The following is a 16,491-nucleotide window of genomic DNA, read 5'->3' as shown; positions in this document are numbered from 1 at the left end:
TGGGTTAGCACCATATGCCATTTAAAGAAAGAAACCCACTTTGTAATAGGAAAATTATTTTTATATCTCTAATCTCACCTGCTGTATTTCCCTTCCATTCTGCTGATAATTTCATACACTTTTATGAAGAGCAATTCCAGACTCCATTATTGTTTCAAGCTCTGACACTCTTGTAGAAAATGAAAAACTGCCATAACCTTCCCGCCTGCTCATAAAGACCTTGAAGAGGTGGATCAGACCAGAGAATCTTCTGACTTAGGGTAAATTTTTTATTCTTTTACATAAATCCCCCAGGCAGGAATAAGGAAGAAGTATTTCAAACCCAATTCCAAATATTTCACTTGGAATCGCTCCCTGAGAAGAATGGAGCAGCTGCCAATTAGCATATCTGTAGATCTTCTGAACAAACTCAGTAATATTTTCATTAATACGTTGACAGAACAGAGCCCCCAGCTGTCACCTGGGTACATACCCCAACAGGAGAACTAAAAAGTTAAATCAAATAAAGAAGGTCAGATGATTATTATTTCTTAAAATGCCTTTGTAAGGCATAGAGAGGCAGGGTGCACAGTCCAAACGGTAGAACCCAGCTCTCGCATTTTATAGGTGAAGAAACTAAGGCCTGAGGAAGTTAGTAGAGCTTTACCAGGTCAAGTAGCTACTTAGTGACAGAGCCAGCACTGATGCCCAAGTATCTTGACCACTAATCTAGTGTTCTTCTCACACTGACAAAAAGATTTCTAATGTGCTGTTTACCTATTTTCATAGCTTAGAGAGATAACACAGCAGTTTGTTCTGGTTTTTTCAAAAGCTTAATTATACCTAGTAATCACATATCATGGCTCCTTCTGACATTCACTGAAACAACTGTTATGTTGTGCTCAGCGTGTGTACTCAGTCGTGTCTGACTCTTTGCGACCCTGTGGACTCTAGCCCACCACGTTCCTCTGTCCATGGAAATTTCCAGGTAAAAATACTGGAGTGGGTTGCCATTTCCTACTCCAGGGGATCTTCCCAACTCAGAGATCAAACCTAGGTCTCCTGTGTCTCCCGCATTGGCAGGCAGATTCTATACCACTGTGCCCCCTGGTAAGCCCCCATAAAATAAACATGTTTTGGTCCCATTTCCTTTTTCATTTTTATCCAAAATATGTTATTAGGATGGTTTTCTACTCGTGATTCAGGGTACTTTTAGTGTCTTTTACCCTAGCTAGTCATAAAATGGTCCTCTCTGGAGTTGCCCAGGGCACAGTGAGTGGCCATGGCTCCCTCCTTCCAGAATGCCCATGACAACAGGGAGAAACCAACAAACCAGAGTATTCACCTGGCTCTCTCAGGCACCCTCAGAAACAGTACCAGCTTTCAATCTGGTATTCCTAGGACATCTGAAACTTGAGTTGAGATCAGAATAAGCCAGTAACCAGGGGTGATCTTCCTGAGCCCCTTACATGAGCCAAGGAGTTAGGCGCAAGCTGATGAGATACAATGTCTGAGGTACAATCTACCCATATTAGGAAACACTGATTTGGGCCCCAGGTTAAAAAGTAAAGGGATTTCACAGAGAGTGTCTTAGCTCAGTCAGCTACAGCCAAAAATATGGACTGTATGGCTTTATAAACAACAGAAATTTAGTTCTGGAGGCTAGAAATTCAAATTGGGTGCCAGCATGGTCAGGTTCTGGTGAGATTCTTTTTGTGTTTCAGACTCCCGGCTTCTCCTTATATTCTCAGACAGCAGAGAGGGGAAGCAAGTTCTCTTTATATGTGTGATGAGTATAAGCATAAAGGAACTAATTCCATTCATAATGTCTCTACCCTCACAATCCCATTTAATCCAAATACCTGTCAAAGACTTCACTTCCTAATAATATCATTAGGGGTGTGGATAGAGTTCCAATATATGGATTTAGAAAGCAGAGATACACAAATGTTCAGTCCATAGAGGGAATGTTCACTCAGTTATGCATAATACAATATGAAAGTTAAAATGCTTCTAATGAACCTCACCTTATTAGTCACTTAAGTTCTTTAGGGAAAAAGGAAAATCTCAGGAATTAAATTATCAGTTTCAGGAAAAGAATGTAGTATTTCTTACTACAGTTCTTTTGGGTTTCAGTAGATTTCTGTTCGCCCTCTGCACTTCAGTTTTAAAACATGGCCAGATACATCATTATTAGCAACTTCAATCGTATGAAATTATCCATCTTCTGCTCCAATTTTAAATGCTCTTACATGTCAGCATAGACAGAACTTTTTATCAATAGACGTTTTCCTTTCTTTTTTTTAAATGCATTTGTACCTCTAGGACAGAATCTCTAATATATTCTATGAATCCCATAGAAAAGTAATAAAATTAAAATACGATATGGCCATTACCAAATCTAGAGAAAGGAAATGACATTGCACAAAATTTCAACCATGTGACCATGATGTGCATTTTCAGATTTAAAAAAACTGTATCTGTGAATTCTAATAGTTTCCAAATTACCCTTTGATGACAGACTTCAGAGACTGAATCAATTGGGTTTTAGTGGGAGTAGGTACTGAGATGCTGTGTTAACAGGAACAGTAAAGTGGTCCCTTCTTTTAACAACATCCTTTCCTTTTAACTTAGTGCCAAATAAACACAACTCCTGGAATGAAGATTTAATAGGGGAAAAAAAGGGAAAATTTCTCAACAAATAATAGCAGCAGCACTTAAAGCACATGAGGAATTAAGATACATCTCTGCCACCAGATTAGTAATGAATAAATAGGGCCCACTAATTTTTATTGTGCTTGCAGTAAAACAGACCACACAGGCCTTCTCTTCTGGAATCTGTAAGTAGTGCTTTAAAATCCTTACATGACTTCAGCACCTGTAACGACTTAGGATGTTCAGGGATGTCTAAAGGAAAAGGTAGTCAGCATTTTTTTACACACACACAGTTAAAAAAATAATTTCCTGACTGTTAGCTACTGTGACTCAGAGGACAACTTCAGGCCCAAACATCAGGGGCATTATTTCCTACTTACCTATTATCTATATTCGCCCTATTTTTTTTAATGTGACTCATCAATTACCCAAATATAAACTCATCCTCTAGCCCTAATGATTGATATAAATGTTCCCCATCCATGATAACATAATTTACAGTACTAGCTCCTTTCATCTATGATTCTACATGGGTTTTTGACTGGTACTAAGATCCCACATCACTTTAATTTTTCATAGTGAATTCATTTCAAGAGCCGCACCCCGGGAACCCCTCACATGACATCTCATTTTCAGGACAATCTATAAACACTTTGACAATCTGTAAGCCAACCTGATAGCAGGCTATGTTTATAGAGACCCCAAGGACCTGCTGCTGCTGAAGGGAGAATCACTCTCACTGTGTTGCTGCCCCCACATTTGTGACAGTTCCTGCTAAGGGCTGTGCTCTGACTGATGCTGGCACAGAGCTAACTCAGATATAGCAGAAATCGCTCAGGTGGAAGCTTCAATAGTTGCACCTCCATTAGTTGTCTGAGAGCAAGGCAGGGCTCAGAATGTTTATAGAGAGGCAGAAACATTCCACATTCCTCTTTTCTAATCCCCAAATTCCCATTGTCATTGTACTACCCAGATGCGCCCTGTGTTATGGCAGAAATTTGACAGTAAAAAAATTTCAGGAAAGCCCCACGGATTCTGTGCATTTGCCACCTTTTATTTCCTATAGCTCAATTCTAAACCTGCTAGTTTTAAAAACAGGCCTGTCTTTAAAGATTATGGCTTGGATCTAGAACCTATGCCATGGGAAAACTCACTGAAAGCACTTGGAAGTGCGGGTATATGACATTTTCAAGCGGGCATGAAACAGTTAAATAGTAAAAGCCTGTCAAGGGAGCCAGTGAACAGCTTTTAACCAAAGGCTGCTGATGTCATGGGGGGTCGTTGATAGCAAAACACAGGAAGTAACAATAAAGTAAATGACTTCTGAGTAGTGGGGGAGACTTTTTTTTAAATAGTGCTCAGCCTGAAGTTTGTTCTATTTCCCACTCTTACATCCAAGAGAATTTTCAAAACCTTTCCACTACTATTGCAAAGAAAACACATTTATTTCCAGTCAGCTATAGAATAACTAAATAAATACCAAATGAGAAGCTAATCATATGTTCAGGATTAACATGAATCCATACAGTAGGAGATGAGCTTCCCTTGTGGCTCAGCTGGTAAAGAATCTGCCTGCAATGCGGAAGACCTGGGTTCAATCCCTGGGTTGGGAAGAGCCCCTGGAGAAGGGAAAGGCTACCCACTCCAGTATTCTGGCCTGGAGAATTCCATGAACTGTATAGCCCATGGGGTCGCAGAATCCGACATGACTGAGCAACTTTCACTTTCACTATACAATACGAGATAGGAAGCAAACAGCTAAAGCCATGAAAATCAGTAGATGAGGAGTTTGCACTTCAAATGCTAAACTTTGTTGTAGAGGAGCTAAGAATTCTCCATAATTCATGTATCAATTCTGACACAAATAAGTGACCAAGCCTATATGGGCCACTGTAACATGGAATGCATTAACACAGGGCATGGATCAGTGTGACACCAGGTGATAACAGAAAAAAAAAAAAAAACAAGTGACCAGACACGAACCAGGGCAGTTTGGTGTTTTTCAGGAGTACAGAGCACTTCTCATGCATATTATCCTTAGATTTAGGTTTATCTGATGTTTCCTTGTGACCAAAATCAGATTATGCATTTTTTGCAAGATATCAAAGTCCATAGTGACAACACGACATTTTCTTATTCTCAGGGTATCACAACAGGAGGCCCATGCCCCCCAGTTAAGACAGTTAAGGCTAGGTTTCTCCACTGATGTATTAAGAGGCTCCCTGACTTCCTCTACTAATTTTCAGTTCAATAGCAATTCCATCCCATTGTCACAGGCACAAAGGATATTTATAAATATTGGGTTAACCAAAAAGTTTGTTCAGGTTTTTCCATAAGACATTACAGAAGATCCCAAAGAACTTTTTGGCCAACCCAGTACTTCCCTTATATCCAAACAGGAAATAAGTTGAAATCATCCTTTATACTTGATTGAATATCATCCATACTATATAGTTTTCTACTTGTACATTGTCTTTAAATTTTTTAATTTGTAGTAGAGAATTGAAAAATTGTCTGATGGCAAGGAAATTTCTGGCATCAAAAAATCAAGTAGAAGAGACCTTAAAAGGGGAGGAACCCTTTTCTTTTCTCAAAGTCTTATTAAATGTCTGGCCAACTCTAAACATATTATAGTAACTTAAATATCAGGCTTTCCATGAGAAAGAACAGTGGTATTATTACCATCTCACTGGTCCATTCCTGAATCCAGTCTTTCCTTTTTTTCTTATTTCTGTCCTGACATCTTGCTTTTCTATTTATCCTTATATTCCCTTAATTTCTTCTTTCTGTGGATAATCATTTAATCTACCATTTGTCCTCCCGTGCACAAAGCCCTGATGATTAGAAAACACCGATATTTCTCAAAAATCAGAGCCCTCTCTTTCTCTTTGTACCACTGCCCTTGACCTGGACATATCTCTCCTTAGGTACTAGATGATAAGAAACACACACATACACACTGAAAATTCATCTAATTCATTCTTTCATTATTCACTTATTCTATTGTAGTTGAATTGATAAGTGCGATTTTCTGTTGTAATTTAAAGGACGCTGGTGTGGCAGTCTTGAAGAAGACTACCAGAGAATCCACTGAAAATCTCTTCATTTCTTGTCAATGGACAAAGCCTATTCACTCTCACCGACTTCTGTGCAGCCAACTCTGTGCAGTTTGTAATATTTCAGACAACTTGCTGTGGAGAGTTAAATGAAACACAAGATAAACTGTAAAAACCTAAATAAATATAAACTACTACTTTCATTATACTTTTCCACAAAAAGCTTTCCTTTGAATTTGCTTAAGTCACCAGTCTAACACATGTGTTATGCAATGGTTTTGAGGATACCAGTTAGAAGAAAAAGACATAGTCTCTCAACAGGAATGATAAAACTTCAAGACAGAAAAGAACATGAGATTTCCCCTACATATATCCTGAGAGTCCTATATATGAAAATGAGAGTTGGTTGTAAAGACTCAGTGATCTAGTCAAAGGAGAAGAGGAAGAAGGAAAAGAAGATCATTTGGTACTTCCATATTTATGTCTATCTTCCTATCTGTCTATCTGAGATGAGGAAAGAAAGAGCAAGAGAGGAAAAGAGAAAGACGGAGATTGAAAGAGAGAAAGAGTGCACTTCTAGGCTTCACTTATCAAATCTCTCTCTCAAAAAAAAAAGAAAGAAAGAAAAGAAGAAGAGAAGAAGGAAGAGGAAGAATACCATGAAACAGAATATCCCTGGATTTGGCAGGTCTGACTAAGTTAAACACTCTGAGAATTTCTCACTGGTGGACCTGATTCTAACGCTATTTCTACAGGATACCTGATGACCAGTGTCTACTGATGAAGGTTAATAGTTAAGTTGCTTTTTCTTCCCTAAACAAAGAGGCAAATGCATTGCCTGTGCTGTGGTTTCCTTAATACCACTCTTGTGCGGGTATTCTCTCAGAAAGGAAGGGAAATGGCGTGTGGATATTGAATAAAAAGAGATGGTAGGTTCCAAACAGCCTCCAAAAGACAAGACCGTCCCTGCACCCTGCATGGGATGGGATGAAACTGTGTTTTGTCCAAAATTAAAAAGCCTGACCTGCGGGTCCTCAAAAGAGAAAAAGATTTCCTATGAAGGTGACATCTGGACTCCCTCCTTGCTTCTGCTACTACCGCTGTTTTTACCACCATTTTCTATACTCCCATTTCTTTGCTGCAACTGTCAAAAGTTAAGTTTGAAAATATTCTATGCAGCCCTCTTGTACTAAATTCAGGTGAGGGGGAAGTTTATGATTTCTCCAGTGGACGTATTTTTAAAGGGTTTAAAGGCTCCACCATTTCTTCCAGAAATTTTAATAAGCATATAGAAATAGCCAGCTGGCTAATCCTGGGAATATCCCTTCTCCCTGTTCATTTTATAGAAAGATCCTGTGGTCAGGAAATATAAAGCTTTCAACACATTGACCACAGCTAGGATTATAGCTTCATATGGTAGAGCTTTTTCCCACTGTCTTTTTCTGGGTGTTGGCAATATCCAGCCATTCTTTCATGGGTGTCGAAGCCACCTTCACCCTTCACTCACCAGGGAGAACTTCAAGATTGACTGCACTAATGAGGGAGTCTGGAATTGAGACATTACATGTAAATCCATCAGTGTGATTAAACTTAGCATGCACACTGTGTATGCTCGGTATTTTCAAAGAGCCTGGCTATTAAATGGCTTCATATTTTTATACCTTTTGGCACCCTCATAAAAGGACTTAAGGAAACAGAATTTTTCCTCCACTGCTACAGATGAACTAAGGCAAATCTATGCTAAGAAGCTATAAAATAATTTGAAACGTCTCAGGTTCATTGGTAAATCAAGTTGGTAGCTCTGCAGAATATTTTCACATGTATAAAAATACATATATTAATAAAGTTATAAGTATATATAAAAGCAGCTATATGGTGCAAAACTTGTTAAGTTTGCAAGTAAAGTAAAACCTCATTAATTCAGATTCACTTAAATCAGAATTTCTGGCCTGACAAAGGTCTGGCTGTGCAGAAGTTTTCTTTACCATATCAATAGAGAAAAGACGTGCTGAACAAATGGCCAGTGTAAACTACAGATTACAGGGAGAGTACATAAAGTGTGTAAGAGAATACACTGTCTTTAGTGCTCTTGAGCACTTGAGGATACCCATTTGCATACAAATAATTGATAGTATAGTTATAAAGCTATCTTATGCATCAGTACTCTAAGAATTTCTAAAATGATTCTTTAATTATTGCAGGTCCACTTCTTCTTTATACTTGAAAGAGGTAAAGCTGCATCCTTTTAAAATATTCTATAGTTCAAACCTCTCACAAATATATGCACCTCTTTGTTCAGTCGATATAAGTTAGTATGTGTTGAAATATATATCATGCTGTTATACATTAATATGCTAGCCTTGTTGTTTTTGCATTTCAAGAACTGTAACAAAACAGTATTTGCATATTTCGGTGGTTCCTGCAGATACATCATCACATTAAGTGTGGCAGTATGGAATAATAGAAAGAGAATGGATCTTATCTGTTCTCTGATTACCTGTAAGGAGAGCTTCAGTCTCAATCTGAGCCTAGGTTTCTCACCTGGTAGAATCAAGAGCAGAGAAGGCAATGGCAACCCACTCCAGTACTCTTGCCTGGCAAATCCCATGGACAGAGGAGCCTGGTAGGCTACAGTCCATGGGGTTGCTAAGAGTCGGACACGACTCAGCAACTTCACTTTCACTTTTCCCTTTCATGCACTGGAGAAGGAAATGGCAACCCACTCCAGTATTCTTGCCTGGAGAATCCCAGGGAAGGGGGAGCCTGGTGGGCTGCCGTCTCTGGGGTCGCACAGAGTCGGACACGACTGAAGCGACTTAGCAGCAGCAGCAGAATCAAGAGAAGTGCCTTTGCACTCATTTTACATCTCAAATTTGTTGCAAGAATCAAATTAAATGATGTTACTTAAGTCAATGAAAATACTTCAGAAGGTAAAATGCAAATGTTATAACTATTTTAGCTATATAAAGGATACTTTGATTTAGAAGGAAATGTTGATGAGGTGTACCATATTAAGATATCCAGATATAAACTTCAAATTCATTATTACCTGAAAAATATACTATGTCCTAGCTTCAGGTGAAGCCAGAGTAAAGGAAATTGGAACAATCTATAAACACATGGGCTTTGCTGGTGGCTCAGCTGGTAAAGAGTCTGCCTGCCAAAGCAGGAGATGCAAGAGACTCTGGTTTGATCCCTGGGTTAGGAAGATCCCCTAGAGAAGGAAATGGAAACCCACTCCAGTATTCTTGCCTGGAAAATTTCATGCACAGAGGAGTCTGGTGGGCTACAGTCCATGGGGTTGCAGAGCTGGACAGAATTGAGCATGTGCATGCAGTCATAAACACATACTCGTTCTATTTACCATCTTGCTCGCTGGCTCACCATCTAGAGTGCATCAGCAGGGATTGAAACCACAAGCTCTTTTAGCAAGGCATCATCTTTCTCTGTCATGAGCTTCAATCACATTCATACTGAGTTATGTTAACTTACTGGCTCACAGGTAAAGAATCCTCCAGACAATGCAGGAGATGTAGGTTCAGTCCCTGGGTCAGGAAGATCCCCTGGAGAAGGAAATGGCTACCCAATCCAGTATTCTTGCCTGGAGAATACCATGGATAGAGGAGGCTACAGTCTATGGGGTCACAAAAGAGTCGGACACAGCTTAGCAACTAAATAATAACAGAAACACTCACTCTTATTTAAAATAAGTGAGCAACCTGGTCTACCATGTTAGGAGGGGGAAACTAGGGAGTTCTTTATCTGATGATCCTGACCCTCCAATCCCAACTACTAAATTGGAGGAATAATTTTCACCCTCTTTTTGAAACTAATACAAAAAATTGTGATGCCAGAAGAGTATCTGTTGTAAGGGATCTGCTTTTAAAATACTGTACTTCAGTCCTATGGAATCAGAATTTGTTAAGGCTTCTTCTTCGAAACTACTGAAAGATATGTAGAAAAACAATTTGATGCTATTATCTAAACTAAAAACCAAAGTCCTAAGAACTTCTGTAGAGGAAAGGGCACTTTGGAACTAAAGTTCTAATGGCAGTTCTGCCAGGAGCTACATGCATGAAACTGAACAAGCCATTCTCTAAGCATCTATAAAATGAAGTGGTCAGGCTGATGACGTTAAAAGGAACGTTAACATGTTAACATTCTGCCCTTCTTTAAATTCAACATATTAACAATAGTTTCCAAATCCATCTAAGTCAGGCAAGAGAATATCCTGAGGTAAGGAAAAGCCAAGTCTCCCCTAGTGCTTTCAACCTTTATTTACAGATTTTGACATTAAAAATCATTTGAGGTTTGATCTCACCACCCCCACATTTGGACAGGTTCTTTTATGTGGACAGGTTTATACTTAAGTGGACAGATTTTTCACTTAAGTATCTTAATACCAAGGCAGTTCTACCCTGACCAAGTTCTGAAGAATCCTGGAGATGATATCTATATTAACTTTTATGAGTATAAGTAGCCCATATAGACTTCATTGGTCCTTAGAAACTGCTTCCTACACAGCTATTATTCATCTAAATGAAAGAGTCATAGCTCATGTGCTTTATTTCCCTGTGGAAAGTAGGCTATTTGGGCAGTAGAAGGCAACATACAAGAAGGAGTACTGTTATCGTTACTGTTTTCTGTCTCATCATACTTACTCAGGGACTATAATGCAATGAATAAAAAAGACGCATGATAGAGGGACAGGACAGGTCAGTTCTGAAGATAGTCATATGTGCCAATAAAAAGTAAAAATAAATAAAAACATAAAAAGTCATACTTTCAGACCCACTACCAGTGAATCCAACAAGTATATTCAATACAACTGTGCATTTATAAATCTCACAGAGCTAGAAAGAATTCATGACCTTCCTTGCCTGTGTAAACTCAAAAAAGGTGTTTCTGGGGAACATAAACTTTCCCTTCACACCCATATATTTCATAGACCTTTCTCTCATATTAATGAGGTTTTAGATATTACCTACAGGATCTCTAAAACCCTTGCTATATGTACTTTTGTGGCCAGGTGCTTATAGAGCCAAAAGCTTGTCAAGGAACCAATTGGATAGAAAGGAAACTCAACATGCATTTGATCAGCATCATGAATTATCTTATTAAACCAACCCAGGGTATGAATGATGGCAGGTCCAAAGAAGAATTAAAATCACCCACCTCTTCCCTATAGCTGAGAAGGGCCACAAAGGACCTAACTGATTATGAGGTTAGAAATTATGTTTTCAACTTCCCATCTGGAGGCATGTTTGTTTCTTGCTGTGTGAGTTTGCTCCTGAGTTCTTCAATGGTCTGTTTTGAAAGGGTGCGACTGACTGAAACAAATGCCTCTGTCTTCAGGACTTAAAAAAAAAAAAAAATCATTGAAAACAATGTAGGGATATAAATGTCTGTGCCCACAGCCAAGATAAAAAATGCAAAGTCTGGGCCACCTTGCCTTTAATTTTCTAACTGCTGTTTTGTAAGGCTGTGTCATGCTTCTCAGTTCAAACACGCTTTGGCTCTTTATTATTCATGGACCTTTTTCCCAGTCAGTGGTGTTGAATAATAAAACAGCCCAGGATCAAATGGGCCAATTCTCCACGCCTGACACCAACTGCTACTGTTCGCTGGGCTCTGCCAAGCGTTGCCTCTGATAATGAGTGGGATTTGGTTAAACAGTAAATTAATGAATAATGAAATATCCAGGTTGATCAGTTAGAGAGCACGCTTGCTTTGCCCTGGGCTAAACGCTTGGGGCAGAAATTACTCTCAAACGGCACTTGCCTGGCTGCTGGTCTGGATAACTATTTTACAGCCTATTGCTTGACAGAATGCTGGGGAGGGGGAACCAGTGGGGGAGAGGAAAGGAAGAAGGACAGAGTTATTAAGAGCAAAAAAAAGGAGAGAGAGAGAGGAAGAATAACCTAGTTATCACCTTGTAGGTTTCTAAACTGCATGTGTGAGAACAAAGTCACAAATATGATCTGGAGAAGTCTGAGTTCCAAAATTCCCAACACATGTTCAACATCAAGGAGAAATAATGAATGAAAACAGTCTTCCATATGTGCCTGTGCACATATGAGATTAAACACAGAATGATTCCACTGAAGATGCATGTTCCTGTGTACATGTTAGTGTGAGGACATGCAGAGAAGCCGCTCAGTGTCTACTTGATAGAAAAACTCTACCCTTATTTTAAGGTTACATGCTCTGATTCTTAGACGTACCCCCTTGTACAAATTCTAGAATATTAAAAATAGGACTTTTCCAAAGAACTCCCTTAGGAAAAAAGTTTCATTTCAACTGAGCTTTCATAGGTGTGTAGTTTATCACTTTTCAACTTTAACTTCACCCAAGAGTCTTAAATTGTTATGTTGTTTTATGCATGCATTAGTAATATGTTTTTCTCATTCAAGATCAGCTATTTGTCCTTTATAAGAAACAAGCTTTGGATCATGAAAAACCCACAGCAGAGTGCCAAGAGGACACCATGGACGGAGAAAATGTGTGATTTCACTAGACATTTGTTCTGGAGATAACTTTCTCTAGCTGGTCATCTCTGGAGTATCTCATTCTTTCAGAACTTGAGCCCCTTTCAAATGGCCTCAAGATGGGTGGACTTTGAAGTTTTACACAGTAGAAGCTGAAATACTTTTCAATAAACTGATTAACATGTGGTGGGTGTTGGTGTTTCGTCAAGTTGTTTGGGTTGGGCTTGAATTTAGTTTGTTCTTAGGTGCAAGAGAGAAAAGGGCCTTCACAAGAGTGAGGGGGCAGTGAGGACGTGTTCAGGAACCTCATTAACTTATTAACCGTTGTCAGCGCTAGAAGCAAACTCAGAGTAAGGCTAGGGACAGAGAGATGGACATTGTCTTCTTCTGGTGCATAGGTGACAAATGATGGGACTATAAGAAAAGACTGCCCCCGGCCTCATCAAGAAAACACCAGTATGAACTACCTATAGCTTAAGTGTACATCATTACTACTCTCAACTCCTCAGGCCCTACAAAGCAGAAAGGCCGAGTGACCGCTGCTTCCCTAGTTTCATCCCTAGAGCAGTATCATGAACAAAGTTTTTACCTCTCTACACCAGAACTCAAACCCCCTCCCTCAAGAAAAAATAAAATACTCTAATTGTCTTTATTACTTTCAGACACTGGCCACCAAACACAGATGTTCACTATTGAGAATTAAAGGAAGGGTAAAGGTCACAGGGACTCAGATCAACTTGATCCCTCTTTGGATTATTTGACCCCATTGTCTGAAATGGCTCTTATCTTCGAAAAATAAAAGAATATTTAGACTTCACATAAAAGCGAATGAAATCATTCAGTGGGTCTATTTTGTTGGTATGGCTCAGGCCTGTGCTCTCCTCTCTGTCCTAAAAACAGCAAAAGGGAAAATGTGTGAAAACAACCCAAACCAGAGTCAACTGGGCTTCTGTCTCAAATCTTGGTTATTTCCTCTGTTTAGGAATCTCTGGCCAAAAAAAGTTTCTTGAAAGTCCCTAAAACTTAAAAAACAAAAGCAAACAAAAACGACTACAGGAAAAAAAAATAAAAAGGAAACTTTTTCTGGGTTCCTTAACTCATGGGACTTCAGTGCAAAAGAAAATTCACATTGGTAAATGCTGTTTTGTTGTGACTGTTTTTGTAGTCCTACTATTAGGGGACTTTCCATATTGTGATATAGTGTGTATGGGGCAGTAGGGTATAGGTGTGTGTGTGTAACTACAACCCCCCCGCCCCCAGGTCTCACATGTCGTTTCTAATAGAATTATTTATCAATGAAGATAATAAACACAGAAAATTCAAACTGGTCCAAGATTGATACTTTGTTCTCAAAATTAGCACTACCACCTTTTGACACAGGGGCGGTAAAGAGGATGTTGGCTAGTGGAGCACCAAGATTTGGTTTTACACTTGTTTTCTTCACATTGACTGGCATTTTCTCAATCATTCTGTTCAACCTCTCTCCCCTCCCGCCCAACCCTCATGGGCGGTCAGTTTAGCAGTAAAATCTACTGCTGTGTAGAAGCTATCTAGAATCCTATTTCTTTCGACACTCAGATTATAGTCGCATTCACTGCCCACCCGAACAGACACCGGCCTTCCAGCTCACCAGGTTTTTCCAAGCTGCCTGGCCTCAACTGGCACTTCTGGACGCCAGGTTCTAGTATTCAGGACCTGATGGTTCACACGGGGAGTGCTAGAACTCATTGGGTTGACTCGATCCGATCCTCCACCTCATTCTATGTAGTGTCTGATTTGGGTCCAAGTTTTCCCCCCAAAGTCTTGCATGCACCTCTTCCACACCACCATGCTCCACTGCTCATGTGCTGGCTTCTTTTCTGCAGTCATTTGATAAAGGTCTGTACAGGAAGGGACATGTGACTGTTACAGAGGGCAGACTCTGACCTCCCCAGAATATCCTACGCATACACGCCACGGTCGTGCCCTCCTTCCAGTAAAACGCGTGGGCTAATGACATCTGACAGCCACATCCTCTAAACGTTCGCAAATACGTCCGCGGACAGGCACGTTTCCGACGTTAACTGGTGGTCGAGTCACAGATGACTGCCAAGGCTGCCCTCCGTGTGGCCTGGGCAAGTCACGCTTTGCCAAGTCCATTGGCTATTATGCGGCTTTTTAAAATTTTTAAAGAGCATTTTTATGCAGAGGCCTCTCCTGGCAGCAAGTGTGACGCCTATTTGGGTCTGGACGCCTCTCGCTGAGTCAGCTCCAGAAGGCAGCAGCCCTTCTGAGAGAAGAGAAAAAGCAAAAAGCAGCGCGGTGGGCAGGAACAAATAGGTTCCCGAACAAGAAGGCCAGAAATCGCGGCCTGATCTTGCTAGTTTGGAACCAGCCTAAAATGTGTTGAACTTGTGTGACAAAACGGCTCTCTCAATCTCAGCATAAATAGTCTGAAAAAAGAAAAAAGGGTTGCCAACACTGTGGCGGTTCAAGAACTTGACCCCAAGGGCGCTCAGCAGAAAGCCTGACGGGCAGACTGCAACCTGGGCGGTAGTTGGGCGACGAGATACACCCGCCGCGGGGAGGGCCGCGGCGCGTGCGTGCGTGCGCGTGCGTAGGCGTACCGCGTGCGTGCTCGTTGACGCTCGGCCCTGCCACTAGGAGAGCGTGCCTAGACGCGGGCCGCGGCGCCGCGTGCTTGCGCTCAACTTGGGCAGCGGCGGCGCACGCGCGGTACGTGCGCACGCTGTCTAGGCTCGGGGTGTGAATATCGGAGCGCGGGCGCCCAGTTTCCGCATTGCTGTCCGCGGCTGCGTCCTGGAAATGTGGGATAAAGGCGGTGGGAGAGCGCCGGCCTGTGACCTGGGGGAGGGGCACGGAGAGACCCGAGCCAAGAAAGTGGACCCGGGGAGACGATTGACTGACCTCCTCCTCTGGAAGCTCTGAGATTATTTATGAGGCCTGATTTAAAAGTAGTGGCTGCCAGGGAAGTGAAAAAGGAGCTCACCCCAAGCTATAAGAGAAGTTATAGTCGCGAGAATGCTGTTTATGACAGTATAAATCAATGTGGAGCTTGTGATGGGAAATAACGGAGAACGTGAATTTGGGATAGACTCAAGGAAACAAAGTCACGAAGGAAAAATGAGTTTTCTCCCTCCGTGTTCTGCCCTCGCGCAATTCCTTTCCAAGGAGCCCACGATTCCTGCCCGGAAGCTGGGGCGGGGAGAGCCCACTCCATGGCGAAGTGTCTTCCCCAAGCTGAAACGAGGCTCGTTGGAGGGCAAAGGAATACATGTAAATAAACAACGTAGAAGATTTATGGGAAGGAGTTCAATCTTATAGGACTGTATTTATAGAGCCAGCGCTGGCTCACTTATAAATAGATTAATGGGAAGCTAAAATTAATGGACTTGTGAGCTGCACGTTTAATTTCTGAGGCTTCGACATAACAGGTAACCGCCTTCGAAGTCCAGGCGTGGAAGGCAGCCTTCGTTGGGAGTCATGAGCGCCCCCAAGAAGATTACACGTCCCATCCACCCGGTATATCTCTGGTGGCTTTAAGCTCTGGTGCCTGGGGTCCCTGGGTAAGGACCCCATGGGACTTTTATTTGCAAATGAAGAAAAAGAATGTGGCCGCATAAAAAAATAATCGGGTCTTCTTCCTCCTAGCATTATTTTTAATGGGCCTGTAAGCCGCTAATGCGGGTGGGCGAGCAGGCTGACTTCCGGGCCGCTGAAAGCCTCGCACCAGGGCTGGCTGCCTCTAGGCAGGCTGGGGCGGCAGAGACACCTTCTTCAAGGTCGCCCAGGGCCCCCGTAGGACCCTTGATCAGGGTCCACGGCCTAGCGGTTCCAGTTGCCCTTCTTTCCTTACTACTTCCGCGGCTTGGTTAAGGCAGTAACAAAAGCACCGGCTGAGGAGCTGTAGCTAGCAGCCCAGGGCCATTTTTATTAGGCAAGGCTCTCTGGCTACCTACCTCTTTCCTTCCCTTTCGTCCAGTTCTTTCCACACATTCAGGCCCCTCAGGACCTTGAGTTTTGCCTAGTAAAGGTGACTCTTATGGTGGTGAAAAGAGAGGGTGATTTGGAATTTACCTATAGAATAATAGATGGCAGGTCTGTTTCTCCAGAGCTGGTGTTAACCCTTCAGTAGATAAGTTTGCTGTAGGATATGGAAATTACTCATCACCGCCTTTGTGTAATCCCAGTGGTAACCAACCCTTAGACTGGCCAAGAAAGCAAAAGAAAACGAAACTCAACACATCTGAGCCAGAGACAAAGGCATATACCTATTTTCTTTCTAGATAAATGCATTGCAGGCCCTCTTAATC

At 41.4% G+C, this 16,491-nt stretch overlaps 1 long non-coding RNA gene across 1 annotated transcript in view; it reads right to left on the bottom strand.

Annotated features, from left to right (window-relative positions):
• Positions 1-14,739, bottom strand: part of LOC145518736 (uncharacterized) — a 208,489-nt gene extending 193,750 nt beyond the window's left edge. Inside the window, exon 1 of the long non-coding RNA XR_014063237.1 lies at positions 13,809-14,739. This is a non-coding gene — a long non-coding RNA (uncharacterized LOC145518736). The remainder of the gene's footprint in view (positions 1-13,808) is intronic.
• Positions 14,740-16,491: the final 1,752 nt, after the last annotated feature.

This window comes from Giraffa tippelskirchi, chromosome 8 (assembly GCF_054371585.1).
Source record: "Giraffa tippelskirchi isolate mGirTip1 chromosome 8, T2T-mGirTip1v1.2.pri, whole genome shotgun sequence".
Taxonomy (NCBI): domain Eukaryota; kingdom Metazoa; phylum Chordata; class Mammalia; order Artiodactyla; family Giraffidae; genus Giraffa; species Giraffa tippelskirchi.
The sequence above is the reverse complement of the archived record's forward strand: the minus strand, read 5'-3'. Positions and strand labels throughout refer to the sequence as shown.